This window comes from Neovison vison, chromosome 5 (assembly GCF_020171115.1).
Source record: "Neovison vison isolate M4711 chromosome 5, ASM_NN_V1, whole genome shotgun sequence".
Lineage (NCBI taxonomy): Eukaryota > Metazoa > Chordata > Mammalia > Carnivora > Mustelidae > Neogale > Neogale vison.
In genome coordinates this window covers 24,602,652-24,624,297 of record NC_058095.1, presented here as the reverse complement: position 1 = coordinate 24,624,297, position 21,646 = coordinate 24,602,652, and the positions used below count along the sequence as shown (strand labels likewise).

General features: G+C 46.9%; 1 protein-coding gene, 1 non-coding gene and 1 pseudogene across 4 annotated transcripts in view; 1 reads left to right on the top strand and 2 right to left on the bottom strand.

Moving 5' to 3' along the window:
- The window catches only part of RAP1GAP2 (RAP1 GTPase activating protein 2), a 212,976-nt gene that overhangs the window by 31,833 nt on the left and 159,497 nt on the right, over window positions 1–21,646 (top strand). The gene's annotated exons all lie outside the window — the stretch shown is intronic.
- On the bottom strand, window positions 3,619–3,691 carry TRNAK-CUU. Its single transcript has one exon. It is a non-coding gene; the product is annotated as a tRNA-Lys (tRNA).
- Window positions 17,535–18,112, bottom strand: LOC122906326 (annotated as a pseudogene).

Genomic DNA, 21,646 nt, shown 5'->3' with positions numbered 1-21,646 from the left:
GAAGCCCATTTTAGCGGTTGACGTGTGGGCTTTGGAGTCAGGCAGCCTACGTTTCAAATTCTGATCCACCATCTCCATGACCTTGGGCAAGGTATTTAACTTCTCTGTGCCCCAGTACATTTCTAGGGTGTTTTTTTTTTTTTTTCTTCTTTCACTTTTCTTACAACCTCCTCTTGATCCTCAGCTCCAGCCAAATGGTGTGACTTGCTGTTTTCTGGCACTTTTTAGCCTTGTCGTCTTTGCTGATCTTGTTTCCTTGGCAGGAAATGCCTTTATTTCTTCCTGCCCTGCCGTGGTCCAGCGGTTTCTGCCTGCGTCCCTCTCCGCTTGAAGTGTGAGGCTGGGGGAGCCTTGCAGGTGCCCAGCCTCACTTCGTCATGGTTTGTTGTTTAGGTGAGGTGACTGACCCCTCCCTGCCTGGGGCTGAGCTGTGAACCAGGAGGTGACCGCAGTGTAGACCTCCACCCCATGACCCACTCATTCTTAGAGGGTGGAGTGGGCGGAAATCCGTGCCTGGCAGGCCGCAAAGCCACATAACTGACTTTTGGAGCCTTGCCCCGAGGGATCTGTGTGTGTGTGCGCGTGCGAGCTTGCGCATGTGAAAGAGAGAGAGAGGTGGCAGCCACTGGCACTTTCTTGGTTAGCTCGCTGTGAGCAGACACCGTCTGGAATTGAGGGTCTTTGGGCTGCAGGCTTTCCAGGCTCATTTCTAGGCCCGGAAAGAGGACTTGAAGGGAACTCAGCCTGCCACAGCCTGTCCAGACCACCCTGCCAGCTCAGCCAAGGCTGGAGCAGGGGGTGCCCCCAGCCCCGGCTGCTGTGCCCCTCCACACTGGGGAGTCTGCTTCCTCAGGCCTAGGTGGGGCCCAGGAGACCCGGGTGTTAGCAAGGCCAGGGGTGGTATTCTGAGGCAGCTGTGTTTGCGGCTTTTTGGGAACTGGTGACATTTAAAGCTCTCTCCCCACAGTCATGTGGGGAGGTTCACGTGCTCTGGGTCACCTCATGTAAGCTGCACAGTCTTTCTGTGTCTCATTGGGGATAATACCTATAGGTATTACTGTTGTAAGGTTTCAAAGAGATCCAGGGGAGGCGGGGAGTATGTTACCTGCCACAGGATTTTTGGTATTAGTAATCATAGTCCTGGACTGTGTGGACACTGATGCCCATGTGACATGTGCACATGCATGCAGCCATACCCCCCAGGGCAAACAGGACCTGTATGCATCCAGACCCAGGCCTGCGGCTGTTGGGAATGAGCAGCTGGTATTAGTGCGGGCACCTACACAGACACGCCCTCATTTGGTAAACCTACCAAGAGAGCAGACGTGTGTGTATGTGTGTATGTGTGTGTGTATGTGTATATGTGTATGCATTTATGTATATGTGTGTGTGCATGCGTATGTGTGTAAGTGTGTATATGTGTATGCATATATATATGTGCATGTGTGCATGCATATGGATGTATGTGTATGCATATGTGTGTATGTGTGTGTATATGTATGCATATGTGTGTGTGTATGTATGTGTATATGTGTGTGTATGCGTCTGTGTATATGCCTGTGTGTGTATGAGGCCCGGATGATCTGGCTTTTGTTGCATTCACACTCTGACATGATTCCTGGAGTTAGCAGCACCTGGGCTGGGCTGTGGGAGCCCAAGGTGCCTTGTTTCTATAGCAACCACAATGCAGTAGAAATAGGAGGAGGGGCAGGGAGGGATGGGAAATCCTGAGGGGGTGGCGATGAGGGGCGTTCTGCCTGCATGGGCTTGGGTCTCGCTTCTACACCCTCTGCCATCCTGAGGCTCTTGTTTTGTTTGTCTGATTTTTACAATAGTGTCATGGCCACCTTGGAGTACTGATGACCCAAACCTGGCAGTTGTGAACATTTTATTGCCTTTTCACCAAACCTTTTTAAACAATGATGGTAAAATATACCTATTATTTTAATATCATTATTACTTATTCAGTGGCATTATATTTATAATGTTATATAACCATCACCACTAGTCATTTCTAGAACTTTTCATCCGCCCAAGCTGAAACTCCCTGTCTCCGCCCCCCCACCCCCAGCCCCTTGCTGACCAGCATTCTGCTTTCTGTCTCTGTGAATTTGGTCACTGTGCAACCCCAGAGAAGTGGGCTTGTGCAGGGTTGACCCTTCTGTGTCTGGCATATTTCACTTGGGCGTAGTATCCTCAAGGTTCATCCGTGTGGTAGCATGTGTCAGAATCCCCTGCCTTTTTAAGATAAAATACACAGAGAGTATTTTATTTATCCACATTTTGTTTATCCACTCATCTGTCGAGGAACGCTTGCACCTTCTGGCTGGTATGAATAATGCTGCTCTGAACACGAATCTACAAGTCTCTGAGGAGTCCCTCAGTTCTTTTGGGCACATACCCAGAAGCTGAATTGCCAGATCATATGGTACTTCTGTATTAAACTTTTTTAGCTTTTTTTTTTTTTTTTAAATAAAGGAAATGGCATCCTCAAGTTAAATCCCTGTAATCACTTCTCCTTGTCTCCATTACCCTGTCTCCCCCCTCCATAGAGGTGAGCACTGTTGGGAATTTGGTGTTTTTTTCTCAGTCTTTCTAATGCAGTCATATCCATGAGTAGGTGTCTAGAGCCATTATATAGTTTTCTCTGTGTGTTAGGAATCCACATGCATCATGTCCTTTTAAATTTATATGAGTGTCATGGTAATGTTCTAGCATCGGACCGTTGGGGTCCAGGTCTTGGCTCTGCCACTTTTCAGCTTTTGAGATGTCCAGCAGGTTACGTAATATCTCTGTGCCTCAGTTTAGTCATCTGTAAGATGGGAATAATAGTAAAGCCTAAAACCTGCTTGCAGGACTATTTTGGGAATTGTGTAAGCCTACATATCTCTATGCTTAGAACAGTGTTCGTTGTTACCCCCATAGTTCTGCATCTGTGCTTCTCCACGTGGATTTTGGAATCTGTCCATGGTGTTATGCATCTAGTTCCTTCTTTTTAATTGCCATGTGGTATCTATGTGTACGAATATGTTGTATGTATTTTTTGCTTCCCCTTTGTATCTCCTATTGATGGTCTCTTGGGTCGTTAACATTTTCTTTTTCTTTCTTTCTTTCTTTTTTTTTTTTTTTTGTAAAGATCTATTTATTTGAGAGAGAGTGTGTACACGAGCATGAGCACACAGGGTGGGGGAGTAGGTGGAGGGAGAGAGTCTCAAGCCTCCTGGAGCCCTGGAGCCCTACGTGGGGCTCAATCTCACGACCCTGAGATCATGATCATGAGCTGAAACCAAGAGTTGGATGCTCAAGAGACTGTGCTACCCAGGCGCACACCCCCTCCCCGCAGTCTGTTTTCTTATATTGCAGACAATGCTGTAGTGACTGTGTCCTTGTGTGACCTTCTGTGCATATGCATGAGAGCCTGGGGGCATACCTGCAGGTGAGGCTGTTGGGTTGCCCCTCTTCCAGATGTAGCCAGATTACCCTGAAGAGAGGTTTTATGTGCATTTCCTCTGTCCACTTTTAATCGGATTATTTGTTTTTTGGGTATTGAGTTGTATAAGTTCTTAATTTTTTTTTCATAGGTTTATTTATTTATTTATTTTTTTAAAGTAGCCTCCATCCCCAACGTGGGGCTTGAACTCACAACCTTGAGAATAAGAGTCACATGCTCTACCGACTGAGCCAGCCAGGTCCCCCTATAAGTTCTTTATAGATTTGGGATACTGACCCATTATTGGATATGTCATTTGCAAATATCTTCTCCCACTTGGTAGGTTGCCTTTTAATTTTGTTGATTGTTTCCTTTGCTGTGCAGAAACTTTTTTTTTTTTTTAAAGATTTTATTTATTTATTTGACAGAGATTACAAGTAGGCAGAGAGGCAGGCAGAGAGAGAGAGGAGGAAGCAGGCTCCCTGCTGAGCAGAGAGCCCGATGCGGGACTCGATCCCAGGACCCTGAGATCATGACCTGAGCCGAAGGCAGCGGCTTAACCCACTGAGCCACCCAGGCGCCCCTGTGCAGAAACTTTTTATTCTGATATAATACTATTATTTTATTCTTTTTTTTTTTTTAAGATTTTATTTATTTATTTATTTGTTTGACACAGAGGAGAGAGAGAGAGAGATATATCACAAGTAGGCAGAGAGGCAGGCAGAGAGAGAGGAGAAGGAGGCTTCCCACTGAGCAGAGAGCCCTATTCAGGACTCGATCCCAGAATCCTGGGACCATGACCGGAGCTGAAGGCAGAGGCCCAACCCGCTGAGCCACCCAGGCGCCCCAACACTGTTATTTTATTTTGATATAACACTGTAGGTTAACTATACTGGAATTTAAAGTAAAAAAAAATAAAAAGGGTTTTATGATTTTTACTTATGGGCGGAATCTACAAAACAAAAACAAAAAGCAGAAACAGACTCATAAATACAGAGATCAAACCGATGGTTGTTAGAAGGGCAGAGGGTGGAAGGTACAGACTTCCAGTTATGGATTCAGTAAGTCACAGGCATGAAAGGTACAGCATCAGGAATATAGTCCATTAGTAGCGTTGTATGTGACAGATGGCAGCTACACTTGTGAGCGTAGCCTGATGTGCAGACTTAGCCAGTCACTGTGTGTACAGCTGAAAGTCACGGAACATTCTATGTCATGTATGCTGTGATAAAACCAAGTATATATAATATGCATTATATGAATAGTATAGATATAATTTTTATTTTTATATTTTTAAAGGAGGTTTTACTGTTAACACTGCTGCCAGGGGTATATGTGGGTTCTACTAGAGTCTTTTTCCTCATGTCCTCACTGATACTTAATTTTTACACTGATTTGACTGAAGCAGTACATCTTAGTTCATTCTCTATTATATTAACATTACTGTAACTCTGAGTAAGTGAACAAAAGCCCTCATGGCCTTTTTGGGTCTTCTTTTCTCTACATTGTATAACAAACATTTCCCTGTATCAAAATAGCCTTTTTTTCCTTTTTAAAAATAGCTTTTTTTTAAATTATAAAAATAGTATATGTTCACTGTAGAAGATTTAGGAAATGCATACAAATATAAGGATGAAGAAATAAAAACTCACGACCCACCACCCAAACTGTTATCATCTTGATGTTTCTTTAGTCTTTTTGTACCTTTTAGCTTCCCCTTAAATCTTATTATGTAATTGCATTTTCAACACCATTAAATATTCTTTAAAAACATGATAAAAAATTGCACACAGTCTTATCATTTTTTTGAGATTTTTTAAAAAAGATTTTCTTTATTTGACAGAGAGAGAGAGAAAGAGAGACAGCAAGAGAGGGAACACAAGCAAGGGGAGTATGAGAGGGAGAAGCAGACTCCCCGCTGAGCAGGAAGCCTGACCCAGGGCTCGATCCCAGCACCCTGGGATCATGACCTGAGCTGAAGGCAGATGCTTAATGAGTGAGCCACCCAGGCACCCCACAATCTTATCATTATGATGTTTCATAATATAGTTATTCCTTTATTTTTAGATATTAAAGTTGTTTTAAATTTTTAACTATTAATAAACAAATGCTGCAAAACATCTTTGAATATAAATTTTTGTATGTCTCTTTATTTTCTTTGACAACCACTGAAGGTAAGGTGTTTTCACGCATTTATTTTTATTTTATTTTTTGAGAAAATGTTTCATAATGACTCTTGCCTATTTTTCTACTGGGATGTTCATATACTTCCTGTTGACTGGTTAGAGTTCTCTTTTAGTTAAAGCTATTAACCCTTTGTCATTCACATTTTTATTTCAAAATAATCTTTCTCAGTTTACCCTTTACCCTTAAATTTTACTCCTGTTTTTTAGTGCAAAAATTTTAAATTTTGAGCTGGTAAATCTGTCAGTCTTTTCATTTGTGATGTCTTTGTTACTTTTTTTTTAAAGAGTTATTTATTTCTTTGAGAGAGAGAGACCGACCACAAGTGGGAGGGATGGGGGAGAGGGAGAAAGAATTTCAAGCAGACTCCATGCTGAGCGCAGAGCCCAATGTGGGGCTCAATCTCATGATCAAGACCATGACCTGAACCGAAACCGAAACCAAGAGTTGGATGTTTAACTGTGCCACCTGGGCGCCCCTTCTTTGTTACATTTGTGCTTAGAAAAGTCCTTCTGCATCTAGAAAATTGATGTTTCCCATATATATATATATATATATATATATATATATATATATATATATATATTTAAATCAGTTTATTTCCTTTTCACTTAATCTCTTTAATCCATTTGGAATTTAATTGGGATAAGATGAGAGATGAAATTAGACTTTTATTTTTCCAAATAGTCACTCCAGTGCAAGACTTTAATTTTCCCCTTCCATTATTAAGTTCTTACATATACAAAGATCCCTTTTCTGGGTTTCTGTTTGATTCCCTTGATCTGTCTGCTGAATCTTACACTGACTCAAGGTGAAAAAGAGCAAGGTTTGCTCATGTGACGAGTGAGGCTGGGGTATGGGCAGAGTGAGGATTGCAGGTCAAAAGGGTGGGGGGCCTGGCTGGTGGAGGTGGGCCTTGAAGGTCATACTTCAGAGTGTGCGTTCGGTTTGTTGAGCTGCGGGGAGGTAGTTGGAGGCTCTGAGGGGTGTTGTGGAGCTTTATAGAAGGTGGCTGTGGCTACCAGGGCAGACCATGTGGGACTGCGTTGGGAGCTGATGAACGGGGATGAGCAGTGGGTCAAGAGGAAGAGGAAGGCCGCTTCAAGTGAGTAGATGGAAGGCTGCCAGGTGCTGTGAGTTGCAGTCTGCAAGATGGACCTGGGCTGGAAGGAAAGGGTGAGCCAAGGAGTATGTCCCTGTGTGGCATCCGGGTGACCCAGAGAATTGTTCTGTTAATCCAGTATTTTTTTTTCAGTTTGTAAAAACTTACGTGATGATGATTTAATATAAAGCTATATAGAATTGTTTTTTTTTTTTTTAAAGATTTTATTTGACAGAGGGAGACACAGTGAGAGAGGGAACATAAGCAGAGGGAGTGGGAGAAGGAAAAGCAGGCTTCCTGATGCAGGGAGCCTGATGTGGGGCTCAGTCCCAGGATCCTGGGATCATGACCTGAGCCTAAGGCAGACGCTTAACCACTGAGCCATCCAGGCGCCTTAAGCCATATAGAACTGTTAATAATTTAGCCAACATTTCCTGCGTATTCTGTGCAGCTGCACTGTGTGAGATGCTTTTATATGCCTTATCTGGATCTTCACCTAGTCTTTCTGGGCTATGTTCTCCGAGTCCTATTTCACAGGTGAGGAAAATTAGCCTCTGAGATGTCGTCCTGGGGTTAAATCACACAGCTGGTTTCTTTGTCTTTGAGTCCATGCTTCTGTCTGCGTTCAGGAGGCTCTTCAGTCACAGGGCCCCCACCTCTTCCAGGATCAGGGTGTGCTGTGTCCTGGAGGCGTGGCACACTGCCTGGGACCTGCTTGCACCCCTAGGGGCTCTAGGAGAGGATCTGACTTCTTGGTTCTTCATCACCGGGTCGGTTGGGACTCTGCGGACGTGGTTAGAGTCAAACTGGCATGTGTGAAAAGGAGATGCCTTGGTCCAGGGAGTTGGTCTGTCTGTTGCGGGCATAGCTGGATGCCCGGGATCAAACAGTCCTTCAGGCTAGTACTGTCCTGTACAGGCATGTCTGGTGAGTCACATTTAAATTAATTAAAATTAGTACAGCTAGAAATGCAGTTCCCCATTTGCATTAGCCACATTCGGAGTGCTCAGTAGGCATATGTGGCTGGTGACTCCTGTGCTGGCGAGCCCAGATGCCGAACATTTCCATCATCACGGACAGTTCTGTTAGACGGCACTGGTTAGAAATGGAAGGCCACACTCCCCTGGTGGTTTTCCGAGAGCTGCACAAGCCCAGAGATTGTGCAGTCTGTGACGTGTCTCCTGCCGACATGCTCCTGGACCCTCGGGTCAGAAGGTGTCAGGCTGCCCGGATCTAGTGCCACTAGGTGGCGCCCTGGGGGTGGCCACGAGCTGGAGTTCACACACAGCTGTCCCCTCCGGCCAGGGAATAGGAGCTGAAAGAACCTGGTGAGGTCCAGCCCCGTGTAGTGAGTCGTAGGCCCTGGCTTCCCCGGCACTCAGGCGCACACACTGGTACGTGCACTGAGACAGGACCTTATCCGGAGTCACACACACAGTCACACCCACTCTCGGAAACACTAATGTCCCTAAAAAGCACAAACTTTTGTTTGACTTCTGCTGCCATGTTCCATTGTAACAGCAATAAAGAGAGTTGCCAGTTCCAGAGCACTGGCTCTTCTACTTCATTTCGTCCTCCCCACTGTCCTGTGAAGTCGCCCCTTCTGTTCTTTCCCTTTTACAGTGGAAGAAACCGAGGCTAAGGGTGGTACACTGACCTCCCCTGCCCTACAGGCGGTATAGGATAAAGGAGGACTCAGCCAGGGTTGTCTGGCTCCACTGGTTTTGTCATTCTGTTTTCTCTCCCATTTTCTTTTTTTATGGAGCCCAGAGTGGGGCTTGAACTCATGACCCTGTGATCGAGACCCAAGTCTAAATCAAAGAGTCAGACACTTAACCGACAGAGCCACCCAGACACCCCTGGTCTCTGGATCATACTTAATTTTGAGCACAAGCCCGAAGGCAGACCCAGTGGCACGCTCAGACACAGGTCCAGGCGTGGAAGGACGGAATGGTGCTCTGCACTCACACGGACATACATCGATGCTGCTAGTCCCACTGAGGCTTGGGGGACACCCGGAGGGATCCAGATTGGGGGTGTGGCTGCTGCCTCCATGTCAGGGGAGACAGGGCACTTCCTCTGTTCACACCTGAACCCAGGACTTCTCGGTGCTGTGGTGGAAGCCGCATCAGCCAGGGGGTTGGTTGGACACTCCACCCCACTCCCCCCCGCAACGTACTTCCCCTTGGGACTGAGGTAGTTTCCAGTGTATAGGTCTGGGGGGGGCTGTGTTATGAGACCATATGTCACATGACTATGCCTGATGCATTTTGGGTCTCCCAGTCTGGGGTCCAAGTTCCTCGGAGTGAACTCTGGGACCCAGGCTCTGTCGGGGGGGCGGGCCCCAGCGATGTCAACATGTCCTGCCTCCTGAATGGTATGGGTTCAGGAATTTGTGTCTGAGACAGGAATACTGTTGGGAGGCTAATTCAGTCAAAAAACCATTTTGCCTTTATCTTTTTCTTGATCTTTTAGTCAACTGTGAGTACAGAGTAAGCGCCAATGCATCGGCTGTGGTGGGCCTCACGCGTACAGAAGAATGTGGGGCGACGGTGCCCTGCGTGCCACCTCTTGGGTTAGCTATCCAGAACTCACAGCTCACACCCTGAGTCAAGGTCAGAAGAGGCAGCCACGTTCTTGAGTGGTTGTGTAATAAATAAGGCAGTTGGAGAGAGGGCCAAGCACTACTGGAGCGATTACTCATTACACAGCAGGGAAACAACACAATTGAATGGGAAGTCGTGTATGGATTGCAGATTCTGTATACCAAGCTAAAGTAAGGAGGTTTGGCTAAAGAAGAGGAAGGGGAGGTAGGTGTCGACGCTGGTGGGGGTCCTGAAGGGGACACCTGGAAGCTTTGAGGGCTGCCTCTGTACAGTGCCTGCTTTTACCTCCAAACATGTCATGCCCTTTGAACATAGGCTCATCACTAGCATTTCTCTCACCTGACACAGCAGGGTCATTTTTGGCTCACAGTTTGGGCAGGAGGGGGAAGACAGAAGACAAGAAACTTGGCTCCTATAACTGGGTCAGAGTTGGCACAGAGAAAGCAAGAGCATGGGGTGTTCATGCCTTTGAACTGTTAACAGCACTGAGGTCTACTGTGGGAGAAAGAGAGCTGTTTGTTTAGCTAATGAATATTCATTGGGCACCTACTTTGTGCCAGGCGCTGATTTGGGAGCTGGGGATCCTGCTTCTGTCACTCAGTAATGACGTTCCTTGGATAAAACTCCCGAACCTCTCTAAGCTTCTGTTTTCCCATCTGGAAAGTGGAGATAATGAAAGCCCCTACGTCATAGGGATATTTGAGGGTTGAATGCACTCACATGAAAAGTGCTTAGCACAGTCCTTACTGCTCATGACCGTGGCTGTTATTGAAGACACTGAGAGTGGTTACGGGATTCAGGGCCTGGTCCCTGTGCCCAAGGAGCTCATAGTGTGTGGGTGACAGACGTTCAACAGCCAACTGCAAAGCTTGGGATGTGAGGCAATGCTGGTAGAGATATGGGAGGAGCAGAGAATTCTTCTTTGTGGAATCAGGCAATGCTTTCTGAAGGAGGTAGCATTTGTCGGTTGAAAAGGAATCCCACAAGAGGGGAGAGTTGTAGGGGGACATTTCAGGGCATAAGGGCAAAGTCATGGGATTGGCAAATGTATGGAGCTATTTGAGAAACAGTGAGTCAGGTACTGAGGTGAGTGTGGGGTGTGCTCAGGGAGTGTGGGGGTGTCTCCGATGTGGGACTAAGGAGGGGATGGGAGCCCCAGGTTAGGGGGAGGGAGAGACCCTGGGAAGGCAGCTTTGGCAGTCCTGGGGTGGAACTGGGAGGTGAGGACACTTGCTCCTGAGGAAACTGGAGGCAGGGACTGGGGCTGGAGGGGAGGGCCCTGGCCAGGGCTATGTGTAGGGGAATCTTCAGAGCAGGTGTCTGGTCCACGTGGGGTCTGTCTTTGTGAGTGGGGGAGTCCCAGAGAAGCTGGAAGTCCCATGAAGCTAGGCTTCATGCCTTGAAGATTTGCAGAGTTGTCCTGTGGGTCACCAAGCCAGGAGTACAGGAGGGAAACCCAGTTTTCATGGGGAAGATCGTGACTTTGGCTTTGAACAGGGTGAGTTTGAAAAGCTTGTGGCCCATCTCTGTGGAGTTTAAAGTTGGGTTCTTGAGCTCAGGGTAGCTCAGCTAAGTGAATATGGAGCCAGGTCATACAAAAGTAGACTGTTAAGATCTAGATGAGCCTCGTGGTACTTTCTAATGAGGGAGGCAGACAGAAACATAATAGAGAACCTGGGTGGTTTCAGATAACACCCAGTCCTGTGAAGGAAGCAGGACAGTGAGGTGAATAAGGGGCATGCACAGGGGATACTTTGGGTGGTCAGAAATAATCCCTTCATTGAAATGACATTTGAGTGAAGACATTGAGTGAAGAGAAGGAGCCAGCCACGAGGAGCATCCCAGGCAGTGGGAACAGGATGTATGTATTGAGGCGGGAACAGGCTTGGAGGCTTGGAGGTGGGAAGATGCAGAAGGAGGGTGGGGAATGGGTTAAGACCTGTCAGGCTTGACCTCTGCCTGGTGGGCAAGATAGGAACACATAGTTCTCCCCCACGCCAGCAGGTGGCGCTGTTAGCACAGACTGCCTGCTCTCCTGGCGGCCAGGAGGGCAGATGGGAGAACAGGTGCCTTGCGTTCGCTCAGGTTTAGAACTTGGGATGAGTTCTCTTCTTGCTCTCTGGGGAGATGAGGTCTTCGCACGAGGGAGCCCTGGCCAGGGCCAGAAGAGAGGGTGACGATTTCCTGACTGTTGTGCTCCCTCTGCTGTGTCATTTTCAGTGTTTCTTTGCTCATCTTCTCTGTTGGTGACTGTTCCCTCCCCATTTCTGGGTATCTGCATCTTTTCCATCTCTCTTTGCTCTTCTGTCTTGCTCTCTCTCAGTCTCTGCTCCTCCCCTCTCCCACTGCTCCCCAGTGCAGCTGGTTCCTGTCTCAGTGATTAATTACTTGCTTTCTTCAGATGGAGGGTGTTGTGAGTTAGGGCTAGGAAGGCATTTTTTTTTTTCTTAAATCTCTCTGCCTACCGCCTCCTTCTCAGGGCTTCAGTTCTCCACGAAGGGAAAGGCCAGTGACCCCCATCAGCAGAGAATGTTTCTGGGGGGCCCCTCACTCTAGAACCCCTCGGGCCCCCTCCCGGTGCCTCGCCCAGCTCACCTGTAGCACTCCAGCAAGTGGCACTGGTCTCACATCACCCCTGGTGGTAGGAACCTGGGCTTGACCCAAGAAGGGAGAGCTGGACAGCAAAAGGGATTACATGAATCAGTGGAAGAGCTCCATAGAGACTGTCAGGGAAAGGTCATTTTATGCCACAGAGATAAAGCAACCTCCACCCCATGCTTCGGACATGCCCTTTGAGTGATTTCTCAGACTGAACTGGCTGCAGCCTGGTGTTGACCTCCCAGCCCATCTGGCAGGATCAAGGCTGTTGGGTGAGCAGAGTGCTTAAGAGCTTGGTTTCTTAAAGCCCCCTGCCCAGTGGGGAGTCCAGCTCTGTACCTTACCTGAAACCATGGGCAAATGGCTTCACCCTTCCATCTCTCAGCTTCTAAGTCTGTAAAATGGGAGTATTAAGAGTAATACCACACAGATTGTCATGATGATTAATTCAGTCAACAAGTGTAAAGTGCTTCCAACAGTACACATGGTAAATGCAATGAAATTGCTTGTTAAAATAACATTTATTAATGATTAATAAAGCTTATACTTGTATTACATTAGTAATTAATTGATATTAATATAATAACAGCAATAGAATGGTAACATCTTCTTGGTAAGACTATAGAGGGATTTCTGGTCTCCCTGGAAAGCAGGACTGAGACATTTGCTTCCAGAAGACCTCAGCTTCCTGGGCTTGTGCTTATATACAAAAATCATTATCCATGTGTGCGCGTCTGTGTGTTTGCTGGAAAGATAACATCACATGATGTTGAAGAAAACATGAGAAGATGCCTGGCTGCAGTGGGTAGAGCATGCGATGCTTAATCTCAGAGTTGTGAGTTCAAACCTGCGTTGGGTGTGGAGCCTACTTAAAAAATACAAGAAGTAGGGTGCCTGGGTGGCTCAGTGGGTTAAAGCCTCTCCCTTTGGCTCAGGTCATGATCTCAGGGTTCTGAGATCGAGCCCCAAATTGGGCTCTCTGCTTGGTGGGAAGCCTGTTTCCTCCTCTCTCTCTGTCTGCCTCTCTGCCTACTTGTGAGCTCTGTCTGTCAAATAAATAAAATCTTAAAAAAATACAAGAAGTAAAAGAAAACATGAGAAAAGTGAAGCAAAAAGCTCCTGTGATTAATCTTTTCTTCCTCATGGAAATTATTCCCAGGTTTGCACCTACATAGGCCAGTGGTTACCAAAGGGGACCATCTGGGGGTATTTGTTAAAATTCAGATTCCTGGACTTCACCCCAGATGTGTTGTACTGGAATTTGGAGGGTGGACCTGGGACCTGCACTTTTCACGATGGCTGCAGACTGTGCTTGGGCACATGGAGTGTGGGGCTCCCCTTGGAAACTCTGAGCATCAGTGGCTTTCATCTGTGCTGTCCGCTGATCTCATCACCCGAAGGCTGGTCACCTGCACTCAGTTGTCATTGTCCTGAGTTGGGAGAGGTATGGAGGAGCATCCCAAGGGAGGCGGCCCATGGTGTACCCAGCAGCCTTGTCTCCAGGGCATAAATAAATGAACTGATCTCTTATTAGTTGACATTTAGGTTGCTTCAAGTTCTCCATCCCCAGAAATGCCAAAGGAACACCCATTTTGGTGAAAGTAGTTTCTTGCGTGTGCAGAATTTATTTCACTGGGCTATATATTCCTGAGGGTGGAATAACTGGCCCTAAGGGTCTGGACCTTTGTTTTTATGAGTATTGCTAAGTGTTTCCACTATGCTGTCTAAAGTACTGTGGTTATCATGACTGGTACTATTTAACTATTTACTTATAATTTCTTTTGAATAGATGTATTTACATGTATTTGGTTCAAAAAGTAAATTGACATAAAAATATATACAGTGAGAAGATTGCCTCTTACTACCAGTCCACCCTGTCACCTCCTTAAATCCACTTAAGAGGTCCTTTCCAGTCCTTCTGTATAAATTCCTATATAATATGAACATATATTCTTCTTTTTTAAGATTTTATTTATTTGACAAAGTGAGAAAGAGAGAGAGAGAGAGAGAGAGAGAGAGAACGATCGAGGGGAAGGAGCACAGGCAGAGAGAGAAGCAGGCTCTCCCCTGAGCAGGGACCCTGACATGGGGCTTGATCCCAGGACCCTGGGGTCATGATCTGAGCTGAAGGTAGACACTTAACTGACTGAGCCACTTAAGTGCCCCAGGCTGAGCTCACTCTTTGTAACCATTGCATAGCAGCTAGTTTGTGAATCTATCACATTCTGCTTACCTGTTTTCCCTCTAAACAATTGTTTCTGATGTTTTTTTACTCTTATAGAAAGTGCTCCAATGAACATGCTTGTATTTGTCTCTATATACACGGGGGAATATGTTTCTAGACATGAGTAAAGCTTAGGGGTGATACTGCTGGGGGTAGGGTAGGTGACTTCTTTTAGCCATACTGCTAAATTGTCAACAGCTTTTACCCCACCACGGGTGGGTGTGGACGTTCACCAGTCTGTTGGGTGAAATGTCCTTTTTGTTAGGATCTCATTTCTCTGATTTCTCATTCTCTCGAGTCTCTCAAGTTGTGCACTGCCCACCACACCATCCGCCCCGAGCAGCACAGTCCTCTCTAAGTCGGTGGACTGTGGCCCTCTGAATTGTCTGCATGTATCTGGGATCTTCGTAGGAAGCTTCTTTTGTGGAGAATATCTTCCACCCCTCCCTTTTCTGAAGCCCCAGGAGTCCAGAGAGCTTTACTGACAAGAGAGATGGCTGGCAAGTTGTCGTGAGACTGAATGCAGTGACCTCCCAGTCACGTTCAGAGGGGCTGGCTATGGTTTTTCACCTTGTCATGGTTACAAGACACCAGTCCCACCTTGCAGGTGCCTTGGGGGAAGCCACAGCTTAGAGCCCAGCTACATTTTCTTTGCTGATAAAACTGAGAGGTCAGATCTTACTGGGCTGGTCTAAGGTGTTGTCTGCCCATCTTAAGTTCAAGTTCTAAGAACTGGGTCCCCTGAGAGGCCTAGAACTAATAACTGGGGAGAGAGGGGGTGACCTAGGAGACCGCTCCTATCACCAATACCTTGGAAAGGACCATCTCATCTTAGCCTCTGTCTTTAGTTCTTTTTTCAGGTGCCCCTTTAGCCCTCATTTTACAGCAGAGAATACAGACTAGGGAAGGGACCTACAGATAACAAGAGGAGAGATCTGGTCCATTTGTCAGTGGTTCTGTCTCTCTTTGTCTGTATAAGGATGGTAAGGTAGAGACAAGTTGCGGACATCATGACACCTTACATCTAAATACTCAACAAAGGGGCCCCTGGGTGGCTCAGTCATTAAGCATCTGCCTTTGGCTCGGGTCGTGGACCCAGGGTCCTGGGATTGAGTCCCACATCTGGCTCCCTGCTCAGTAGAGAGCCTGCTTCTCCCTCTCCCTCTGCCTGCTGCTCTAACTACTTGTGCTCTCTCTCCATCTCTCTAATAAATAAATAAAATCTTTAAAAAATTAAAAAAAAAAACTCACCAAAACCTCCCTGAAATAATACCATTCTCTGATGTAACCACAATAGTATTATCACACATAAGCAAATTAATATTAATGTAATAAGATAATTTACCATACAGTCTCTATCTAAATGTTTCCAGTTGTTCCAAGTTTGAATATGGACCGTGTAGTAGGTGATATTATTGACTTTTTGTTAGTGGCCACTGCATTGGGTTGTCACACTTCTTTAGTCTCCTTAAATATAGAACAGCAGACCTAGCAAAGTGGTTCTATAGAATGTCCCACATTTTGGATTTGTTGGTCTGTCCCTCCTCCCTCCTTTTTTAAACATCTTCCTTGAATAGTCCTTGATCTTATTGAAGAAAGATGAAATGAGTGACCTGCATGCTGGCAGCAGAGAGGAAGAGAGAAATTCCTGGTTTATTCTCAGGGTCAGAATTGTGCCATTTGCTTTCCCCTTGATAGGGTTGAGGACTCTCCATGAACTGTCCCCAAGCCTTTCGCTCATTGGGTGGGTTTGTGCACCAAGGTCTGTTTGTATTGGAGAAGCAGTTTTGGGGGTTCTTCCCAGGAAGCCGCCTCCATGGTCCACCTTGGGGGTTGGTCCCCTGGGGTGAGGGAGTGATCTGGCCCTCTTACTTGTTAAAGCTGTAATTTTGCCCCCCCCCATGTGTATCCTTACCCATTGGGTAGAGATCTACGTTAGTTAACTAGGTCACTCATGACAGAAATCTAGTTCACATTGGCTTAGGGAAAAAAAAAAGACATCAAAAGGAAAAACAAATCCAAAAAAGTTCTTGTAATGGATATCTTTATGAAAACTTGGCTTCAGGAATGGATGGATTCAGGTAGGTCAGAAAATATTAGATAGTCTGTTTGGCTCTGGTTTCCTCCACATTCACTTCATTTGTAGGCAGCTCTCCTCTCATAACACAGCCACCAAATCTGGAAGCTCCAGGGTTAGTAAGCTGCTTCTTCCTGTGGTGCCAGCAAAGATTTAGGTGTTCACTCTGGACTTACCAGGTTAATGTGCTCTTCCCTAAAGTGATCACTGTGGCTTAGTGAATGGAATACATGGATTGGTCAGGCCTGGACCATGGTACCCACCTGAGAGTTCAGAATGGGTAGGTTGGGAGAAGGACAGCCCCATCTGAGTCACAAAAAACAACAATGGTGTCAGAGTGCTTTCCAAGGTCTGTCAACCAGGGGGGCCTGGGTACTGAACAGGCAGAAATCTGGTGACAGGCTTGGGGAGCCTCTGGCCCAATCAGTACCTCCTCTCCTGGAGTCTCCAGTACTCTTCATTTTGGATTTTGTGGGGGTCAGTATCTATGAGGATCATTTGTGGCTGGTTCCCAGCTCTGCTTCTTAGTAGCTGTGTGATCCTGGATAGGAGCATTAAGCTCTTTGTGTCTAAGTTTACTCATCTAGCAAATGGGGAGGATATATATATATATATATGTTTTTATTTATTTATTTAGTTGAGAGAGAAAGAGAGAGAAGGAGAGAGAGAGTGTGTGTGAGCGAGGGGTGGGAGAGGGGCAGAGGGAGAGGGAGAAGCATACTCCCCTCTGAGCAGGGACCTGAGCTGAAGGCAGATGCTTAACTGACTGAGTCACCCAGGCTTCTCAGGATGAGTAACACCTGCCCTCAGAACTGTTCCTGGACAGGAACAGCTGGGATGGTGACCTACACTAGGCTGTGGACACCTCAGGACTGGTGGGGTGATTTCTTCACGGGGGATCATCTGAGCCCTTAGCTCATTCTCTGAGTTCCATGTGGGGAGAGGAAGAAGGTGGAAATGCATGGGCTGATTCTAAAGTTGGAACTGGGAAAAGTGAGAAAAGTGACATTAGATGGTACAGGGACACAGCATGGCTTGGCACTGGTCACTGGAGAGAAAGCCATTCCCTTTTTGGGTCTCTTTTGGAGCTCCTCACAACCTCAAGGAGAAAATCTCAGTTAGGTGCTAATATGTCTTTAACATCTCTGTAACATTTGCTAATCTTCCTTGTTAGTGGAGACTCAGGGCCTTGGGCAGGCTACAGTGTCCAGTGAGCTGAAATATAATAACCTTGTTTGATTTTTGTCATATTTACGTTCCTTTGGAGGGGGTTGACAAATGATCCCATATTGAAATATCTTCCTTAATAGTTCTTAACTAGTGGGGCATCCCACGGCCCCACTGTTGAGGTCACCTGTGGGGTTGGGAGGGTGATGGTATCAACATTGCAGCCCACAGACTGGGCAGCCCTTGGGGGCTCATCAGTGCTTCCAGAGAGCTCTCTGGCTGAAGATCAGTGCCGCATCTCTCGGGCATTGCTGACAGTCTCATCAAAAGTGATGTTTCCACTGTGCTTCATGTTTTCCTGCTTCTTTCAGTCTCTTGGTGGTTCCTTGAGGGCTTTGATAAGCAAGACAGAGGCAGAAGGTCCCACTTCAGTCTGGGCCTGTCTGTTGTGAATGGCCAGTTTCATGGTCATCCTCAGACCTTTCCAATCACCGGTTGCCTTGGCCACATCATCACCAGGCTTTTCTGGAGACAGCTGCAGGGGGCCTGGTCTCTGGGGCCAGGGCAGACAGACGTGGCACTGACTTCCCCACCGGTATGCCGCAGGTATATGACTTTGACTTCATTGGGCTTGAACTTAGGCCTCATGGTGGAGGTGGCTGGTGTCCCATGAACCAGATTCGGGACCACCTAAGAGAGTTGTACCTTCGCTGCAGTTAACGCTCTTATTTTTCTTAGAGAAAAAACACTTAGAAAAACTCCCTCTAGGCTTGGCAGGAAATACAGTATTTTTGGAGCCCTCTCCTCCCTGGGGTTGTCTAAAAGCTGAGGTGGCTTTCAGGAACTCCAAAAGAAACCTTAGAGTTGGAGCAGCTGCCTTGCAGTTTCTAGACTCCCCAGGCTGCACCAGCTTGATGCAGGGCCCTGAGAAGGCATCCTTTTAGCCACCCCGTCTGAATCTTTCTACCTGTGAGGAGGGGAGGGTGGGTTTCCAACCCTGGGACCTCAGTGCTCTGCCTTACCCTACAGCCAGCCAAACTACTTCTGTCAAGTCAAAAGCCTAAAGATCTTCTGGGGCCAAGGAAGCTTGGACTCCAGGACACAAGATCCTCCTGGAGGGCTACCCTTCCTTACTCCTCTTTTACTCCTTCTCCACTGCCCACCCTCCCCACCCAGTGCTTCCATCCCTCCTCCCTTCCAATGATGTTTACTGAGCGTTAGAGTGGGTCAGATGCCATTCAGGGTGCATGGAAATGGTGGTGATGTCTGAGACATCCATGGTGTCTGCCTTTGTGGGGTTTATGGTCCGCTGGGACAGAAAGACCAAACAACAGGTGAACAGACAAATCAATAAAAACAGAACAAAACAAAACAAGCTAGGTCCCCCGTAACCAAGGGGATGTACTCTAGGTAAGTGCTCAACGAAGGCCTCTCTGGGGAGGAGGCATTCTTTTGGGACGGATCAACAGCGGAGAAAGCAGCTCAGTTGATTTCCCCATTGGATCTTTTGGGTACATTACACTGTCAATCCATTGTCCTGCCTCTGGGGCATCCCACTGCTTTGCAGGGTGGGGTGGGTTGCAACTGTCTCTGTTCCAGACCCCTGCTTTCCCAGGTTGGTGAAGGGAGTGATTCTCATAACTGACATGGGGGCCATGTGAAGATCACTGCCGGCTTTGCCTAGAGACTATCTTAGGACACCCTTCCTTACATGTCCCCTGCCATGACAGATTTGACAGATGGTGTTCCCACAAAGCCGGCTCCTGAGCCTGGCTCCCCACAACCTTGAAATGGCTCTAATCTATTAAGAAGAAGAAGGGACGAATTGGGAGGCTTTGGTTCTTTAGTGATGAGCTGCAACCCATCATTTGTGACCCACGCAGTCCCCGATCCTGTCTCGTGACTGAGTGAGGAGCGCCGGGGCAAGGGAGGAAATGGATGGAAGCAAAGAGTTTGGAGGCTTGGGTAAAAGGATCATCAACCCTGCACAGTTTGGGACTTGGGAGAGGTTAAGATGGTGGGAACTAAATGGGGTTTCTCTAAAGGTGGAGGGGAGTTGCTTACCCAGGAGCGCAGGTTACAGCAGAAGTAACACAGGCTGGATAGCTGGAAGGACTTTCCTGAAAGCCTGCCTGGTAGAAAGCTTGCAAAGCTCGGACAGCTGCTCGCCAGGAGTCTCAGGGCTGGGCCCCGTGGGGCAAAGCTCCAAGCCCTGGGAGTCTGTGTCAACACTGGGATCAATTTTGTGTTTATGTTTGAGGCTTAGAGGACTTAATGTCAGAGTGGGAAAGAGCTATTAACACATCAGTGAGTCCCAGTGCAGAGTCCTTGTGAAGGAAGCACCTTTCCTGGAGCCGAAGAGCTTTGATTACCCCCACCCATGGGGCAGTTTCCTCTAGAAAGGAGTGTCCATCCCAAGGAAGCGAGAGATTAGCTCAGACAACAGAAAACAGATTAAGTTTTATTAGGGATCAGTAGATGGGGCCCTCACCTATGAAGTTTCTGGTTGACCAGGCTCATGAGCTGTCCGTGGTGCACATAGCAATCCTCCTGGTGTTGACTCAGAGGTGACGTTGGTACTCCTGCCTGGTCTGGTGCCAGCTGCTCGGCATCCCATCCCTGCCTCTGCACACACGTGTGTGCATGCACGTGTACGTGTGTACACGCGTACACACAGACACATACCTTGGTGGAATGTGTGGTGCAGGGAATGCAGATGGACTGTGTGGGTACCTAAATCCTAGATTGACCTGAGGGTGTTTGTGTGTGTGTGTGTGTGTGTGTGTGTTAAACACTTGCCTGCTCGTACACAGCAGTGCCTCGGTCTTTCTAAAAACTCTTGCATATGGCAAATGCATACAAGTCAGGAGCAAAAAGGGTCTAAAGTGAGCTTCACCACAGCCCTCCAGTGCTTACTCTCACTGTTGTCAAGCTCAGTTCTTTGGTTTTCGGGTGAACAGTCACTGAGCGAGGATTCAAAACAACACAGTGAGCAAAGCCCCCCCATCCCTGCCAAGAGTACTTGTTAGGGGTGTCACAGGCATTTTCATTTAAAATGTCTGACAACGGGGCGCCTGGGTGGCTCAGTCTGTTAAGTGGCTGCCTTTAGCTAAGGTCATGATCTCAGGGTCCTGGGATTGAGTCCCTGCTTCTCCCTCTCCCACTCCCCCTGCTTTTGTTTCCTCTCTCTCTCTCTCTATGTCTCTCTCTGTCAGATAGATAAAATCTTAAAAAAAAAAAAAGTTTGACCATAGCCATCTTTTTACTTAGAAAACAAAAATGGAGTCCTTATAAATTTGTATATAGTATAAAAACACAAAGATGACAATAAAAATCATCGTTTACTTCCAGAGATAATCTGTTAACCTTTTCTTCCTACTATGAACATCTTCTTTTACTTTTGATTACGGAAAATGTCAAGCACATACACAGTAAATAAAATCGTGCCCCCAACAGCTACCGCTGCTGTGCTGTGCCTGGGTCAGCCAGACCTCCACCCAGCCCACTCCTTACTGCGCTTACTGTTAATTTCAGTGTTTTGGGGGTAAAAGTTACATACATTGAAACGCACAGATCTTAATTGTACATTTTGGACAAATGGATTCCACCACCCTTCCCTGAAATAGAACATTTCTGTCTCTCCAGAAGCTTCCTTACGCCCAGAGGCAACCACTGCCCTAATTCTTACACCTTAGATTGTCTGTTTTAGAATTCATATAAATTCAATCATACTTTTTTTTTGTATCTAGCTTTTTTTCACTCAGCATACTGTTTCAGAAAGTCATCCCTGTTTTTTTTTTTAAGATTTTATTTTATTTATTTGAGAGAGAGAGAGACAGTGAGAGAGAGCATGAGCGAGGAGAAGGTCAGAGGGAGAAGCAGACTCCCCATGGAGCTGGGAGCCTGATGTGGGACTCGATCCCGGGACTCCAGGATCACGCCCTGAGCCGGAGGCAGTCGTTTAACCAACTGCGCCACCCAGGCGTCCCAGTCATCCCTGTTTTTGCATGTCTTGGTATTTTGTTCCTTTTTACTACCAAGTGGTGTTCCGTGGTACGGAAATTACACAGTTTGTTTTTGGACTGTCCATTTTGTTTATTTATTTAAGATTCTACTTATTTATTTGAGAGAGAGAGTGCGAGCAAGTGAGAGAGAGCACGAGCAGGGAGGAGAGGGAAAAGCCGGCTCCCTGTGAGCAGGGAACCTGGTATGGGGCTCGATCCCAGGACCCTGGGATCAGGACCTGAGCTGAAGGCAG